Below are 18,465 nucleotides of genomic sequence, written 5' to 3' on the forward strand. Positions count from 1 at the left end.
AGAATATTTCAAGGGCAAACCTGTTGATGCGATCTGCGGCAGGAGGCAAGACGGGGAGCGAGCGAGCGGGTGGGAAGGCAAAAAATAAAAATGAATGAGTTGACAAACGAATGGGTCCCAGGGAAGCGTGAGGAGAGATGATGCATTAATCTGTGGTGGTTGAAAAAGGGGGGATGTTGTAGAGTTGTAGGGCAGCCAGTACTCAAAGAGCAGAGGGAGGGAAATAAACGGGAGGGGTGGAGGGAAGGGAAGAGAGAGACGGGAGGGAGAGCGAGAGGATAAATCCTTACTACATAATGATTAGAGCTCACAAGCCCTTCCTGTGACATGGAGTGTAGGAGTCAGGATTACAGCCGGCCAGAGAAGCCAGAGTGAAAGCTCTGCTGATGGGCGAAGGAGGGGCACAGGTAGGAACAGCCCAAAAAACAACAAGGCATACAGGACAACAAGTGCAGCCAACTGAAGGCTAGAGCAAGCAAGGTGCGCTTGGAGAAAGGTCACGAGGAAGATCCAAGAATTTCCAAACTCCGGCAGTTTGCATCTGCACCTCTGTTCCGGCCATCTGTCGCCGGCCGCCGACGGCCTCGTCCCGGGCAGCTGGATCATTTCTCAGAGCCTTATTTTGATGGAGTGGCAGTAAAAGTACCGCTCGCACCAGAGGAGGACGAAGGAGGGAGTCTGGGAAATGAAGAGAAGGGTCACCCTGCAGGACCTGCGATAGATGGGGACACACGATGCGGACAGGTGTCAGAGACGGAGTAGATCTGCGTCTTCACGAACCGGGCAGTGACGATCAAGGACGCGGGTGACGAGCTGAAGGTTGAGGATTTCTTTTGGCGCAAGTTTCTGGCAGCTTTGTTAGTTTTTTCTTTTTCCCAGAGACTCACTTTCCAGCCAAGAGAGGAATTATCTTTCCCCCAGAGTTGCGCGGCTGGTGAAGACTTTAAAAAGGCTACTGCTTCACACAGGTATGCACACTCGAGGGTTTCTCCTAAATTCCTCCTCAGTTTCTCCTCCTGGGACACATTACCTGAAAACAGTCTTCAGAGGTGTCCCTGTCAACAAGTTGGAAAACTAAACCAAAAGCGCATCCGTGGACGGCTGAGATTATATCAACTTGCTTTGCTTCTCCTTTTCCTCCTCTGGCACCTGTTCACCTTGATCTCCCTCCGTCACTCCATCTATCCTCCTCCTGCTCCTCTTCTCCCCCCCCCCCCCCCCCCTCCCTTTTACCAGCGAGTGATAATGTGACCTTCTGCCAAAGTGCTGGAAACCATGCCACCGTCGCAGCGGGCTCCTCTGTTGCTGCTACTGAAATAGACTCAAACAAGTGCAGGGAGAGGAAGAGCGAAAGGGGGAGGGAGATACGAAGGAGGGAGGAGGAGGAGAAGACGAGGGCCAAAGGGGAGAGAAAGGAGAGGAGGAGAAGGAGGGAAAAAAAAGAAAACGGGGAACCGGACGGCTGAAGCTGCACACACGGCATGAGTGGTGACGAGCCAGGGCTGGATGTGGATTGCCAACACAGGTAAGATCACCTTCGTCGATCGCATTATTTAAGCACCGGCGTGCTCCGATCAGCTTGCAGTTACTCCTGGTTAAGTATGGAAATGCTTTCTGCTTCTTTGGAGTAGTTTTGTTTGTAGTTTTGTTGAGCAGAGTTTCCTCCTGCTGCTTTCTGCTTTGGGTCAATAGCAGAATTATCAGAACGCAGAGGGGATCAGATCAGAGGGGGTACTCGACAGCATCCTTGTCAGAGGGATCAGACGACACGCTGCGCGGGGCTTTTTCCGCCTCTTGTAGGTGGCAGTAACTGTTGCTTTAACTCACCGAGCTGCTGGGAGGGGGGGGATTAAGCAGAGTGGATCGATGCGTCATTGTAAACAGTTAGAGCAGCTGAGAGGGCCTTTTGATACATGCCCGCCGGACTTGAGATACCACTGCTGCAGGGGAAATTGAACTGCCACTGAAGAGTGACTTCACAGGATGTGAGAAAATGTGTGCTTGCTCCAATTACCGAAGGATTCGTTCTAGCGTTTTGGCTCCAGGAGGACGCGGCGCCTTCGAATCAAATCTTGTGGCTCGAAATTAGAGATTTATTCAGAAGTTAGCCAAGAAAATTTGTCCCACTCAGACCAATAAATACAAGGAAAACAATGCTGCTGATAAAACAAACATGGAACAAACTATATTTTATCTGACATGTGCCCCAGGATCACTAACACCATCCGCTCCACAATTTAATAGTGTCAAGACGCATGTCTGCAGCAGGAACTCAACACACAGGCAGGAATCCATCCGGAACAAACGGCCACATTATCCATCCCTGAGTGAATAACTGACGGACGTCTCTTTATCTCAGAGTAACAGATTCTTCTGTCACAGGCCTTAAACACGACTCAAGTCGTTTTATTTTCATGCGTGGACAGAAAGTGAATATGAAAAAGGGGCTTTAACGATGAAGAGGTCAGAGGAAGGGAGGCAGTTTAAATGAGAGGCGACGGTGAGGGGGGGAATCCGCGGGGACGTTCTGCCGAGCTGGACACGACTTCTTTGAGAGCCGAGGCTGCTGCTGTCCGGACACCACAGCCACGAAGGATGGACACAGACTGACTTTAACCTGTTTTTAAGGCTCACACAGGTTATTAAACGCCTACAGAAACCTGTGGAACAGTGTTTCCTGTACAGCGGCCAGACTCAGACTACAGCATGTTTGTCTGTGTCAGAAAATGTGTTTGTGTGACCGAGACACTTTCACTGCATGCGTGATGTGATCGGCAATTACAAAAGGAACACTACGCTGAATTAGATAAGAAAACAGAGGACGAGGTCACACAAACTCATCGGCAAAGGTTTTAATGAGCTTATAGATCACGGGAACAAAAGCCTGTTTTTTCCATAGACTTCTACACAATCCAAGCCTGAGGAGACGCCCTCTGCTGGCTGCCACAAGGAATGCACATTTAAGCCACTTCCCCACTGGCTTCACTTTTCAAACCTGGAAATGATGCCTGTCGTTTAAATGCACACACAGCCACACACGTCCAGACCAGAAAATATACTCATTTAAGAATTCTGGCTTCTAAAATTAACCAGTTTAATAGGGATTAGATAAGAAGTGGGCATAATTTCCACTTTGGCACGCAGTTACTTTGGTTTGAGATCCATTAGGAAGAAAATGAGTCTGCTTTATGTCCCTTTTCATAGTTTGCAGATGTCCTCTTATTTATCAGGCTCTAAATTTGGGTCTTATGTGTCCTCGTGGGCTTTTATGCAATTAAAGAGTTTTCATTTACACCGCCTATAGAAGTAAACGCTCCAAGAATTCATTTATTTTGAATCAAACCTAAGATTCATGCGATGTTGAAGTGAGGATGAAACTTCTTCGGTTAATCGTGGTTATTTGTTGTAAAATCGCAGGTCCACAGGTGGAGGTAAAAGTCTGTTTTTCCTGCAGTGAGAGCAGAGTGGGAGCGGGGGGTGGTGAGAGTGTGTGACAGTGCAGCAGCAGTTAGGCAGGTGAAAAATGGCTGTTCATTATGTTATACCAACCATATCCCAGTTTCAGTAATTGGGTGCGTGTATGTGAGTTCAGTACAGACAGCCTGTACGTACATGCGCACCAGAAACCAGCCGGAGGATCCTCAGCCCATCGCACAACATGATGCAATCTCACTACATCACACACACACACCTGCCCTTCAACACACGTGAGGACCTTGCCTAACTCAATAAATGGTTACGAGTGTTTTTACTATGATCGTCCCTCTCCCGGCTGCACCAAAAACACGCTCAGCAGCAAATATGTCTGACTTATTAAACACTATCAGTTACAGGTTGTCAGGGAGGATCAGCCTTCATGTTAGCAGACACTGAACGAACCTTACAGCAGCACCGAGCAGCTGTAACGACTTCAAACATTACAGGGAAGGTTCTTATATGGATCTGTGGTCATGTAAGGCACACAGTCAGACAAGAGGGTGACAGCTGGTAATATCATTTTTCATTGTGAATCATGCAAAGCTTTTCTAAAGAGTCTAAGACTGAAATGCAAAGTTCATTTCTACTGTTGTGAAGTGTTTGCAGACAAATTGGCGTCTTCCAAGCAAGCTACTGACCCCCACAGCAACATAGCAGCAACCAAAGAAAGATGCTGGAGTCAGAAACCAGTTGTGGAATCCACATGTTTTCCAGGGGTTATCATGGTGATGACCCCTGCAGAAAGCAGCTGTTGACCCCATGAGGCCTGTGTGAATGAGGCTTTAGCAGCCGAGTAAGGAGAGGCCTGGCCAGCTGCACTTAAGTATGTGAAGCAGTTGATTATCAGCTGATAAAACATCAACCAGTGAGTGAAGAAATCTCTTCCCCTGTGCTGATGCTGTGCCTGGACCAGCCTGAGTATGGTAATTAAAATGGATGCAGCATTGTTGCTCTTTTTATAATTGAAACAAAAGCAACGAACGCCGTCATCCTTCGCAGCGCTGGATCTCAGTGAGCGCAGAGACTGACAGCGAGAAAAGCAACAGCAGCTACACAAACACCAGTTTAACAACCATTCCTGTAGCCTTGAGTTACTGAGCTCTTCAACTGCAGAGCTAAATTATATCGTCACGCAAGCCTCGCATGCTTGCAGCCTGCAGCCTGCGGGCAGACTGACAAACAACCTCCGGGTTGGTATCACACAGACACGGGCTGATTTGTCAGCTGTCCGGATCTCCCATCTCACGCTCGGAGCCGATCTGCTTAATCAAATGTTAAAGACACAAAACCTCACCCATCTTTACGTCTCTGCAAAGCGAGAGGCGAGGGAGGGGAGGAAGACGGGAAGAGGAGAATGATGATTGAGAGAGCAGACCCCAAAAAAAAAGAAAAAGAAGAAGACATAAAACAGAAACGCCAGTCGGCTCGCCCGCACGGGGAACGGGTTGAAATGGAAACTGCTCTGATTGACGGCCGGTTACAAGCATCCCAGACAGTAAAACATTTACTGCAGAGGAGGGAAGGAGGTTACAGGATATCAGATCAATCTATCCAAGGTCATCAGAGACGAGGGTAGATTTAACTCGGGCATCATCCCTAAACCCTTCTCTCGACAATCTCTAAAACCCGTACGGGTCACCGTTAAACGTTCAAACGCAGATCTGTGCTGCGACGCCGGGCGAGAAGAAGTTCTCAGGGCGCTCTCATACTGCACAGCCTGCGTGATGAAACCTCAAACTCCGGGCAGAATGAGGCTTGCAGGCTATGCTGCTCTCCTCTCGAGTTTATGGCTGCACTCACGGGCACAACAGAGACTCGGGGCCCATTTATATTCATGGCGCAGCGCCGCTTGCACCTCGTCTAACGTCCTGTCCCTGTTGAGAAGGAAAACTGACACGCCGTGGGGTTGGGAGGGCGGTGGAGGGGGGCTTTCTTTGCCTCTCCTTTCCTTGTCATTCTTCTGCCTCTTGTGGATCCTGACACCAACCTGAGTGTTTGTGCATGTGTGACGCGTGTGGGTGCATGTGCGCTGTGTAGTACGGGAAATTGATTAAGCTAATCGCTTTCTATTCACAGCTGCGTGTGTCCCGCTTAATTTTTCACAATTATCCCTGAGCGGGTGACGCGGTGGGAGGGCGTCTCGATGAGGGATGATGACAGCGATAACCTTAGAAGGAGGGCCTGGAAAGTGAGGGAGGCCGGTGAGACGACATCCAAACAGAAAGCTGCGTTTAAAGAAATCGGGCTGAAGCGTTTCCACTGCCGTCTAACAAAAAGTGACACGCAGCGTCCTGGTGGTTCGGCAGCTTGTGATGACGACGTGGTTGGGGCTTTGCCACGTGTCTCCTCCTCCTCTGTCCTTCTTGTCACTCTCAGCGTCACCTAACAAAGTCAAACTGCTCGACAGAGCAAAAAAGGCACAACTCGTGACTTCCTGAGAGATAAAGAATTGTTTTTTACTTTTCTGGAGGCTGTTTATTGTTGCAAAAATCAATACGCCATCTCCGGAGAAAACCATAAAAGCCAGAGTTGTTTATGACATGCTCCGATTGCTTTCCATGGAGTGGTTTTACATGTTTGAGCTGCGATTAGAGGCACTGAGGCTGTACCTCTCACTACCTTTTCACAGATTCTGACAAATCGAAAGCTCGTGCAGTCATCCAGACAGCAAAAGAAAACCATCTCTTTGTCGGCTTCCTTTGACATTAAATTTCTCCCACGTATCCTTTCAATAACCAATTAATAACACTTAGTGTCCTGCAGAGTGTTTTTGCAAAGCTCCAGCTCATTCTGTTTTTTTGTGGATACTTGGTAAACATGACAGATGTTTTTCTTTGGAGTCCGAACCCGAGCAGAAAGTCAACACTGATGTGCTGAACGCAGCTCAGACTGGGTGATGATGCAGATGTGCGTCTGCTGGATGTGTTGAACTTTCACAGCATGCAACACGTGGAGACATCGAGGGCCAAACAAGTGTTTTTGTTATGTCCTGGTAGCTGATCCGAACCAGCAGGTCGAGTACATCCTCTGCTGGGCAGGGTTCGGTTTATGTCTGTGAGCTGTTACAACTGCCCAAAAAAATGCAAATGTTCTATTATTATTCTAATATTTCTACTATCTATGCAGTGTTTTTGCTCTAGTGACCTTCAAGTCATCTCAAACCAAAACAAACACGGTGAAGACAGATGACACTTTCCTAATTTAACGTGACCCTGTGATGCAGCTGGATTCTTACAAGCATGCTATCCAGTCGTTAAGTGATGACGTGACGAATCCTACTTCCGGGCCTAAAGTAGTCTGCGTTTAATATGGCTTTTGTGTTGTTAACATGTTTAATGTTTTGTATTTTCTTCTATTTGATCTCAAAAAGCTCCTAAAACAGTCAGTGATCACTGTTGACCTCCCTCGGCTTTTATTACCGCTAATCATTTATTTAAGCTCAGTTTTTAAAACCTTAGGATGTAACTACAGCCCAGCCCATGCAGCAGTATATGAATGACTAACCTCGTATTGTGGATGGATTATCTCAGTTGTTCTCCTGGCTGAAGTTTGGTCCTTTTACAGCATCCTGCAGGAACCTGACCACCGAGAACACTCACGTTAACTTTTATCGAGTGGAAAAAAAGTTAGCTTGTTTATATTATGCTAACATAGCTGTGTCGCTAGCGGTCACGTAGCACATCATTATATACCAGCTAGCCCAACTTCAGTAACCCTACAAACGTCACTGCTGTTTAGTTTTCTGTCTTCATTTATGCTGGAAGTGATAGCAGAGCTGTACGTTTGAATTTGTTTCCAAAACCCCGCAGTCAGGACATGCTATATTGTATTTAGATAGAAGCTAGCGAGCTAACTTCCTGCTAACTTCTAACTCCGTTAAATGTCATAAATTCCGTTTTCATGGATGCCTGGATGTTAAACTCAATTGTTACACCTGGTAGAGCAGAACACTGATCATTTTATTAAAGATGAAAGACTTTAGACAGTTTTTCAACTCTCAGTAATGCCACAGTGATCGTTTGATATATGGACCTGCAGCGGAGTTTAGGTCCAGACACGGCTAGTGACGTCAGACTGAACAACCGGATAAGTAATGCTATTCCTGCACCAGCAGCACAGACATGGTGCAAAGGCTGACTCTTACCAAATGGCGAACAAGCCTCGTCTGCATCCTCATTTATGGTTTACATGTAAATACAACAATGACATGAAGTCCTTGAACCATGTTTAAGTTGTATTAGCTCACCCAAATGACTGAAAATCTGTTTTCTTGAAGTAAAACCCACGTATGCATTTAATGACTGAGCTCTGAATCCAGGGAGAAAAACCTAAACCAGTTTGCTGTCCAAGAATCAGCATCTGTGTGAAAGCCTTTGACAGATCCTGAAGATTATCCCCGAAACCAGCACAATGTTTCTATACGGCGATGTTGCTGAAGAGTTTTTCAAATATAATATTTCAATTCTATCTTTAGTACAAAGTAAATTGGTTTAAAATTGGTATTTCAAAGCCTCCGCACACAAAAATCAATACGGTCTTGCCAGCTTTATGCCTCTGTGGGTGTGTGATTTGGAAGAACTGACTGATGTTGCGTTTATCTTGCACATTCCTGCTTTACACACAAAATAGGAAAGGAGAAAAAGACTGCACAGGCCACACACACACACAGATTAAAAACAAAGTGATATGCTCATATGTGGATTAGAGCGTGTGTGTGTGTGTGTCAGAGGTCAGCTGTATTTGTGTGCAGCCACTATATCAACTGGGAGAGTAGGTTGGTGACAGCTGGACCGGTGGCAGGGGTGGAGGGGGGGTGGTCTGGTTCTGCATGGGCAACCCCAGTTTCAGCTTAACCAGGGTCTTACACTGATCCCTGCTTTACATACGGCTGCACATGAGGTCGAGTGCGGGGTCCGCCAAAGCCTGACAGAGGACGCTTCCGCCACCCTCCGTGTTACCTGCCGCCGCGGGTTTACAGCCAGGTCAGCCCGCAGGGTCAGAGTAGGAGTATGGATATCAGCGTGTGATGTCGCGCCCTGTAAGCCTTCGCCAAACATCCGCCCATGTGTTAAAGGCAAAATGGATTACATTTGCATTGCCATTGTAATCTTCAGCCTCGCAGAGATTATTACCCTCAAAACGCGTCACAATCTGTTCGATTTCACTACGCGCTGTGCTGACGAAGACAACGCCGGGTGATGAAGTGTCCCCTGACGATAAATGTGCCAAAGCAAAGAGGAGAGATATATATCAAACATCTGTCCAGTGACGAGCAAACACGTGGCCTCTGTCCTTGGGGATTTTTCCCCCACTTTGGAGTAAATGATGATCTTTTCTCGACTATGTTGATCCATTTATTGCACGACCAAACTACGGAGTCTTTTCTTTTTATAGGTTTAATGCAAAAGGCTCAAGCTGGGCGATGACCTGATCAAGGTTATACGACACTTGCTGCAGAGGGAGCGCTGCTTTATCGCTACGTGAGGTTTCAAAGATGGAACTGTAATAAAAGCCGGCTACATAGCTTTCCATCTGCTGTGGCATTTAAAACCTGCTGATCGTGGCCCCTCTGATGCTACAGAGTCAGAAAATCCAACTGTTCAGTTCTGCTCCATCTCCCTCCTGAATATTTAAATCCTTTAATGCAAAGAGATACCAGCAGCCGCCTGACTACTCCCCTCTCCCACCCCAGAACCTTTGTTCAGAGACGACAGTAAAAATCTCACCAGATTTATGAGGACTTTACCTAGACAGGTTTTCACCCTGTGGCAGATCAATCACTCGTAGTGCAGAGTTCCAGTAGAGGCGTGCGCGTCTTAAATATGTCTGCAGTGCCGGCGGCAGAGGCGAAGTCAAAGGGTCCGCGACAGAAACTAATATCACCGAGTGAGTCTGTTTGATGCGTCTCTGTCTCCGGAGGTCACGTGAAACAGATTCATTGTTATTGGTTTGGACTTCAAAGCCTCCACTGGGGTTTCACTTTGGGTGCATTTCAGCAGGAAACCCTGGTGGACGTCGACTTGGTCTTTTTCACGCGGCCGGCTGCCGTTTATCACACGGCCACGATACACGACCCCATCCCATAAAGACCAGAGCCGTAAATCAACAGGCAGATTTAGGGGGGACCCTGCCCCTCTGCTGACGAGTCTGTCGCTGCAGAAAATGAAAATCCTGGCCTTCATGGAAACGGAGCCATATTTTGTACAAATGAGCACAAAAACATGATATGGATTATGCATTTTGTTAACTTTATAAGTTTATATAACATAAGAGCCACATAGTTTTTTTGTTTTGTTTTATTTATTGCAGTGCTACAAGTCCTTACGCAAGCAATTTGGCAACACCTCTGGGCAGTTACTTGGAGGGGAAAACACCTGTAACATGGATTTTAAACCCCAGAAGCAAATAGATGAATGATAACTGAGATGCTCTCTTAATTTTGGTGCGTCTGTGTTGTATTTTCATCACCTATTTGCTCATGAATGCAGAGATGCAGCCTCTAACAGCTGATATCCTATTTTGTAAATACGCTATGATGAATGTTAAACACTGTATATGTTTCACAAATGATTGCATGCTCTGCTAAACAGGGTCATTTGTGGGTTAATTGGTGCATTAAATTAATTTTTGAATCATATGATTACGAGCATCGAGTAAGCAGGTGGTGCAGTTTCTGCCCAGCATGCACCACAAAGCTCCTCCCACCAACAACAGCAATAATAAAAAACAAACTTTAAAGAAAAAAAAGAGTTAAAATGTTGATTTTAAGCCCTTTCGTTTTTGGAGTTGCACATCACTGCAGGTTCTGAGTCCTCCACGAGAACACTGAACAAATTCTGTTCTGATTCTTGTTATCAATATACTGATCAAAACAAAATACAGATAAGATCCTCATCTATGTATTTACTAAAATAATAAATACAGAAATATTCACAGCCTTATGACTGTGATCCACAAACGTCACAGCATCATCACTGGCTAACTGCAGATTGGCTTGTTGGGGGTCAATCGGCAGCACAGCAGCTATCTGCGTTATTACACTCGACATAAACAAGTCCAGCATGATCCAACAGAAAAACTCCACTTTATCAAATTATGTTTGCATAAAGCAGTCACAGCAGGTGAAGATGGCTGTTTTCAGGCCATTTTGTCAGATGTCTAACACTTCGTCACTGCTGATGTGGCATTTGCAGTCAGAGTCCCTGCAGTGACGAGCACCTGCCTCAGGAGATATGGTAATTCAAACATCCACAGTTCCTTTGTTAACCGGTTTTGTCTTTCATTTATTCTCAGTCGCCTCCATTGCTTTATCTACACATTTCTTTTCACTGTTCCATAAAGGTGGCCAGTTACGCACATGCTTCAGTGAAGCTTCAGTGAAACTGAGAGGCCGTGAATCTTAATCTTTGTGGCACAAGTCAAAGTTCTGATTAATATCAAACAATCCACTGATTTTAGCATTAATCTGTCGTTTCCCATCGTTTAATCTTAAACAACATCAGAGGCACAGGTGTCGAACTTAATGAGAGCTTCACGATTGATCTTCTAAACAAACGAGCCTAAAGAGAACCAAATTAAATAAGCACGATTAGAAAGGATGAAAAAAGACAAGAGATTTAACAAACACACTCGAGGAGACTGAAAAACCAAACAAGGGCCAAAAAGATGTTTCCTGCACGCTAGGATGAACACAAATTGTGCAGCTTGAGGGCAGCGAGCAGTTACAGCCCGTTTTTGCACAATAATTAATTTGATATTTCCAAGGTTAGTTGCATAAATGTACTTGTTGTTTATGCTATTTAAATTCAGCTTCGGCTTTAGTGTCATAACGTGTGCAATTTTACATCATGTTTATTTGAAGATAAAGGTTCACAGAAAGGTCTCACTGAATAAACATATATTATTATTATTAGTCCTAGACCTTTAGGTCACAACAAGCCTAAAGATCGGTCGCTCAGCAACAGGGAGGTGCAAGTTCAGGTGGTCGCCCATGGACACAGCACCACAGACGGAGTCGTGAGCTCCGGCTCAGGCCTGTGGTGGAGGTGAGGCCAGTCTGACCAGCACGCCGACCTCAGGCTTGCTGGTCAGACCGACCGACAGTCTGGGAGGATTCCCACTCCTGCTCGTGCACCGCCGACCACGCCCCACCACAGAGTCCAATAAGATCAGACTTGGTAACCTTGTTAAAGTGGCTGGTAAGACTTCAGGGAGGTCTCAGGTCCAGCTTGCGGACTTTTATAACAGGCAGGTGCTGAGGAAGGCGACCTCTGTCATCCTCTCTTAAACGACTTTCAGCTGCTTCCTTCAGGTTGTCGGTATAAAGTGCAGTTTATACCTGCTGCTATCATCGTGCTTGATAACACTAAACCATGTTCTCTTTCTTTTGGTGTTGTTTGATGTGTGGACATACTGCAACTTAATTTCCCACTGGGGACAATAAAGTGACCACTGACTGCATTCACATATAAGGCACAACAGTGCTGCTATATGATCAGTCACAAACATGGTTCAGTCTACTGGCAGCAAATATGTGGTTTGCAGTTTAAGCTGCTTCGAGTGGCCTGCAAAACTCAAACATGCTGTTAAACAATTGGTGACCTACTCGATTTTATAATAAATAAACTTTATAAAGTTTATTTATTATAAAATCTCACCCATTATTAGAACGGACTATAAATATAATTGTGGACACTGTGAACAAGCGAACCACTGCCAAGCTCTACTTCGAGGTCAATTTTGAAAAAGGACCACGTACAATAAACATTCAACGCATTGTACCAGAGTTATTGTACCTCGGCAGGTCAGATGCAGAAGATCATCAATTACATTTATCTGAATCTCATCATTATTTGAATACATGAGTAAAAAAGTGTAGAACAGCTGAATACAGCATAGTCTAATATTTGTTATCTGGTAAACTGCAGCTGAGGAACTGGTGTTGCTTTGTTAATTAACTCAAGCGCCAGACGATGTGGAGCCGTGCCAGACTCGGTCCCACGGAAACAAAGAGCAGTTATTGTCTTAATGTATTTGAATACAACTCTAACAGAGCTAACAGTGTATTTGCTGCCATGCTGTGGTTTTTCAGTGGCCTATAATTAATGATATAAGCTGTTTAACTGGAGCAGCTTAGAGCAGCCAACAGTCAGAGAGAAACTACAAACTGAGGACAGGATTTGGCACAGACTCTGTCTGTCTTAGCTTTTCTGTATTCTGTGTAAAAGTACACAGATCAGAAAGGGATAGGAAACCTTAATAGTCTGATTCAAAGGTTCGGTCAGGACCTGCACAGCGGTCTTAGTGGTAGGCTGTCCTGGGTCACAGATATATCCAGAGATCTGGCTCCAGATATTTAGTTTATTTGAGATCAGTCAGAAGATATCGAGGATTGATCACATTTAGCAAAGCTCGCGCTGTAGAACGTCTGACTGCAGTACAGCCTGTATAGGAAATGTTTACAAAAACACTTTTCATTTGGGCTCCAACCAAAAAACGCGGACACGCGCCAACTATGTCATACCGTGGATATTTTTAGATGCCGATGTTTTTCCTTTTTTTGCCTCTCACCTCACCCCGCACTTATGAGGATGATGATTCTACAGATTAGTTAAATGGGTGCAGATTTAAAGAGATTAGCGTGGCTGTATTTTTTAATCAGAGATTAGTTCAACATATTCATACAGGTGTAATCATCTGGTGGTAAATGAATCCTGACTCTTTGTAACAGAGAAGGTCAAACTGTGGCTTGTGTTTGCTGGGTGGTTGCATTTATTAAATTCTATTAAAGAAACCTCTTTCAAGCCTGGAAAGCACTGATCCTGTCTGCAGGATACCCACAGCGAGCAGTGACGTAGACCAAACTGAGAAAAACAGAAAGCTCAAAAGCTGCGACACACTTCCAACATTTCTGAAGTTTTTTGAAGATTTTGTTTTCGTAGTTCTGGAGAGAAAAATGTTCCTACAGTCCCCAACAAGATTAGCAAGCTAAGGTACATCCAATAAACTGGGAACGCTCTATTCCTGTACAGTAATACTTAAATTTAAACAGTTAAAGCCAAAGATGAAATAAAGATGTGAATTTCCTGACCGGTTAGCGAGCAGTTGCTGGGTGATGGTGCTGCACTAAAAACCTCCCTGTGAGTTGTCGTAGTTTCCATGAAAGATTCCAATTTGTCTGCAAACGCTCGCCAACTAACGGGGTAGTCAAACTTTCCAAAGGTTAAAAAATGAGAAAAAAAAACCTTCAAAGTAAAAGTTATTTATTTACCTCTAAAATTATTATATATATATATATATATATATATATATATATATATATGAATGAATAGATGCTATCTGGTTACCTATAAAAAGTCTTGATTTGGAGTACCTACATCTCTTAGTTTCACTAAAAAGTCCCATTAATTAGCTCATTATTTTTGATTTGGTGGATTGGCGTTCACTGATCACACCCAGGATATACCACTGATTTGATTTCATCTATAAAGTGATACTGTGATAAAGTGATTCAGTAAGAAGTTCTGCCTCTGCCGTGTCAAACTGAGCTCAGAGATTTATTTTATTTATTTTACTAAAAAGCTAATTATGTTCCTACAAACCTAGTGGACGTCTTTCTTTCTTTGCTAAAGATGGTGTATTTCACTATTTTGGGAAGAACTGGTCACAAGAGGAACAATAGAGCTAATTTAAGTAGTGTTTGCCTACCCGGTGCAACGATAGGGAAGCCCTAACGTTCATACGAGTCCCATAAAAGTCATAGATCTGCTTGATCATGGAGTTCTGACAGCGCTGGATCAAGAGGAAGCTGCTGGACTGTTATCAGCAGGTGAAACACAGACGCAGCAGGCTGCGGATCCATGGATGAGTGTATTGATTAAGTAGCAGGAGACGGGACAGGTGCACATTGTTAAACAGCTGCAGCAGGGGTGTCGTGCCCAGAATATAAAGGGAGTCATTAAACACTGCACCACACTTCTCACCCAGATGTATTTACTGCTGCAGCTTCACGTTAATGAGCTGGATCAGGAATCACTTGGAGGACCTTTGCAGCATCTCATCGATAAATGGCAGGTTGTTTTCTTTCATGTGGTTTCATCACTCATATGGTCTATATCAGAGAAAACAGAGAGTGGACAACTTTGGAAGAATGGATGAGATTTCAATGCGCACTGTGGGGCAGGACGGCTGTTGCAAAAGTAATTAAAGGGCACTGATTGCGCTAATCCTCATTTTCTGTCATGTGTACTGATACAGTGGTGGATGCTCATATTAAACAAGGCCAAATTTCCAAATAATGAGGTCAGTGTATGCATAAATAATCCCAAAGGGTCAGGCTTCAGGCTGCTCTAAACACTCGGTTTCAGACAGCTTCTTTTTTACTTGTGTCTTTGCATGTTGCCACAGATGGGGGATCTCCTCATGTGGTCATTCTTTGGCTGTGAGATGCCCCACCCACCAGCTGTTCAAGCTCTTTGTTTGCAAGGAGCAGCCAATCAGAAGAAAGCTGGGTCAAAAGGAGAGGAAGGGAGATGCCAGAGGTGCTTGTTGAAGCTTCCACCCCCCTCATAAGAAAATTAAGGATTACTTAGAGTCCAACAATAAAAATCTGGACCTGGAAATGAACAAAACAGGTTCCCTCCAATATGACAAAATGATATTTTTTAAAAATGTGAAAATAAACTGCTGCTTTTGGTTGAGACAGTGCTGAAAAAGGTGAAGGAAACATACACTGCATTAGAAGGGGAAATAAACCGCACTGTACAAGACTTCAATATGCATGAACCAGATGTACTCACATTCTCATCACTGAGTCTGTGTATGTGTCGCCGTGTGCAGAAAATCCAATTTGCCTTATCAGCAATATTCAATTTCTGGGAGCAGATAACATGTGTATGAGCTGAACATGCAGATGTGGATGTTTGCATTATTTACCTGTTCAACTTAACAAAATGTCCAAGTGTCAGCAGTGTGGAAGCACAACAGACTAAAAATAAATAACGTCGTTGTACGATAGAGCCCCAGCAGCTATTTTTAATCAGTCTGCATTTCTCAGCTCGTTCAGTAAAGACACTGCTTCCTCCGTATGTCACCCACTAGAGGGGGATAAGCACATCTTAAATGTTTGTTAGTCAAACTCTAACTAACTGAGGACAGAGAATACGAACACTGTCGATTGGTGGGACGATACTGCCGATCGGCACCGTTTAACTTTGAAAGTTCGGTCTCTCGTCCGCTTTTTAAAATCTAATCTCTCATCAGATGTTAGATAATTCTCAGCGGTGGCCTGTTTACACAGTTCAGCCGTCAAAAGAAGAGGAAACAGGAAAGTGGCTGGTATGTGCTGCTCTGAAGCAACTTATTTAAGTCACGTTGCTTTTCCATAATCCCTTTGACAAGAACGGACTTTGGCGACAGCTTTCCAAGAGAGGCAGTAAGAAATAAATAGGACAGAGGAGTGTGTGTGCTTGCATTAATCCTGTAATGGGGACTAACCTCCCAAACCATCATCTCTACGTGTAACCTTAAATATCTGACTTCTTGCATTCTTGCTGAAGAAAGTTTGCAATTAACAGGGAAAAGTTCGGGTTCTTCATGTGGGTATGGAATAACCGTTAATGTGCCGTCTGTACCATATGTACAGCATGCAGCGCTCCATGTTGTTATACTCTATATAGGTTAAACATACTGTGGTCTACTTTATTTATTTAATCTCACAGTACAAAGACAACATGTAAAACACTGAAAAGGAAAAGGTTTCCCTTTTTTTAACGCAAATTTAAAGTTGGGACAAGTTATCTCACATATTTATGCAACTTGCAAGCAACGCATTAGAAACTGAGGAGCCCATCACTGTAGTTTAGAAAGCAACATGTTTCCCATTACAGCTGCAGGATTTCAGCTCTTCTTTTTTCTGAATCATAACACTGCAGATGTCTTTAGTGGGCCAATCATCATCTACCACCCAAATTTATTTACTACAGAGCTATCCACAAAGTACGAGGCCACCTCCACATGTTCAGGCATGGAAACCTGATGCCATGAAGCTCCCAGCACACAGTTTGTATGCTGATGTTAATGCCTGAAGGCGTTTTAGAACTCTTTGCCAGCCGAGCGTTGGCCATTTAAATGCACTAACACACCTCAGCACTCTGTGTCACTGACCTGACTTGTTGCAGTAGTGCTATCATATCACAGTACCATGCTGAAACTCAGTGAGTTCTTCTCAATGACCTGTTCATTCAGACATTTTTTAATTATGAAAGATCTTTCAAATCAATATTACATAAGCTAATAATAAATGAACTCCATGCTGACAAAAGAACCAGCTCGTTTTCTGCTGAAATATTTAAATGTTATTAGATAACAATGGAGTACTTTCATAAGAAGCTTACATGCAGACGTAATCAAGTATAACTGGGCAGTGACTGGTTGCACTCTGTGGGGCACCAAGTACAGTATGACTCATTCTGAATCCAGTTTGCAGCAGCATCATGACGCAAAAGGCAACCTGTCTCCGGCTCATGGCTCAAACTACAGTATGTACCTTGTGACTGCTTCGGAGCCGAAATTGTCTCTGTTTTGTAATAAATCTAAAACCTCTACGACCAATGGATGTCCACGGTGACTTTTGATCCTCAACATCTGAGTGGAGCCTGTATACACAGGAGCGGTTTGAGAGGATTTAGCCAAAGGACAGATGAAAATCCTCTTTCCTTTATGTACCAGTGCAGTTTAAGGATTCGGCTGGCTTTAGAGGTTCGGGGGTCGGCACCCAGCAAACGTACGGTCACAAGCTGTAATGTATCTGCATCATGAATCTTTGAAGGCTGTTTCCTCCAGATCTGAACGGTAAATAGAAACTGAGATACGATAGCCTCCATGGATCTCAAAATACAATAAAAAATATATTCCAACTTTGTTTTACTGATTTCAACGATAACGTTAGCAACAAAGTTAGCAACAGCAAAGTCAATCTTGATTTCAGAACAGTTGTATGTCCATTGTACCCCCCATCCTGAATTCTCCCCCTACCAGGTCCACACTAGACAAGACAGCACAGAGAGCCAGTCTCTGCCCACACACACAAAAAAAACATCTCAAGACTTATACACATAACAAGCATAACCCAAACAAACAACAACAAAAAAGGGACCAAACAAAACAAAAGGATAAACAAATAAATAAAGTAAAAATGAGATTAAAAAAAAAATCCAAACTTTATAATGTAGCTTCACTCAGTTCACTTCAGACTCAGGAAGTAAAGTGATGGTGTCCACTAGTAAGAGAAATGATTTCCAGATTTTGTTAAATTTCCTATTTCTTTATTCTTTTAGAGAGAATCGAAGTTTTTCCAACTTTAAGTTAAAGAGTACATCTCTCACCCAATAATCATGAGTTGGGGGGTGGGGAAGCTTCCACTTCAACAGAATAAGCCTCCGAGCTAGTAAAGTGGTAAAGGCTAGGGCCTGTTTGAGGGGGCCAGATCAAGTCGGGAGGAATGCCAAAAATTGCGGAGAGCGGGTTAGGAGGGACAGTCTGGCCATGTGCTTGGCTAAGTGTGTTGAATATATTCCTCCAAAATGCACTCAGTTTCGAACAAGACCAAAACATGTGGAAATGGTTGGCAGGTGATAGTCTGCATCTGCTACAGGCATCACTAATGGTTGGATAGATTTTAGATAATTTTGCGTTTGTATAATGTACTTTATAGACCACCTTGCACTGAATCAAAGCATGACGGGCACAAATTGAGGACGAGTGAATCAGTTTCAAAGCAGAATCCCACTGCTGTTCTGGCAGGGTTGTCTGTAGCTCTTCCATCTCAGCTTAGTATGAGAAATGGATTTGGGGACCGACGTATCTAGTATTTTATACAAGGCTGATATCAGTCTGTTTTGATGAGGGTTCGTCTGCAGGATGATATCCAGATTTGTTTCTGGAGGCCGATTGGGAAAGTGAGGGAACTACGTTTTTACAAAATCTCTA

General features: G+C 44.1%; 1 protein-coding gene across 1 annotated transcript in view; it reads left to right on the forward strand.

The window, feature by feature from the left end:
• Window positions 1–1,218: 1,218 nt before the first annotated feature.
• The window catches only part of grin2ca (glutamate receptor, ionotropic, N-methyl D-aspartate 2Ca), a 74,844-nt gene continuing 57,597 nt past the window's right edge, over window positions 1,219–18,465 (forward strand). Inside the window, exon 1 of the mRNA XM_085404749.1 lies at window positions 1,219–1,525. The gene's annotated coding sequence lies outside the window, so the exon portion shown is untranslated. The remainder of the gene's footprint in view (window positions 1,526–18,465) is intronic.

The sequence above is a fragment of the Rhamphochromis longiceps genome, linkage group LG4, assembly GCF_057381845.1.
Source record: "Rhamphochromis longiceps isolate RC_006_pf linkage group LG4, R_longiceps_female_GT1.1, whole genome shotgun sequence".
Taxonomy (NCBI): domain Eukaryota; kingdom Metazoa; phylum Chordata; class Actinopteri; order Cichliformes; family Cichlidae; genus Rhamphochromis; species Rhamphochromis longiceps.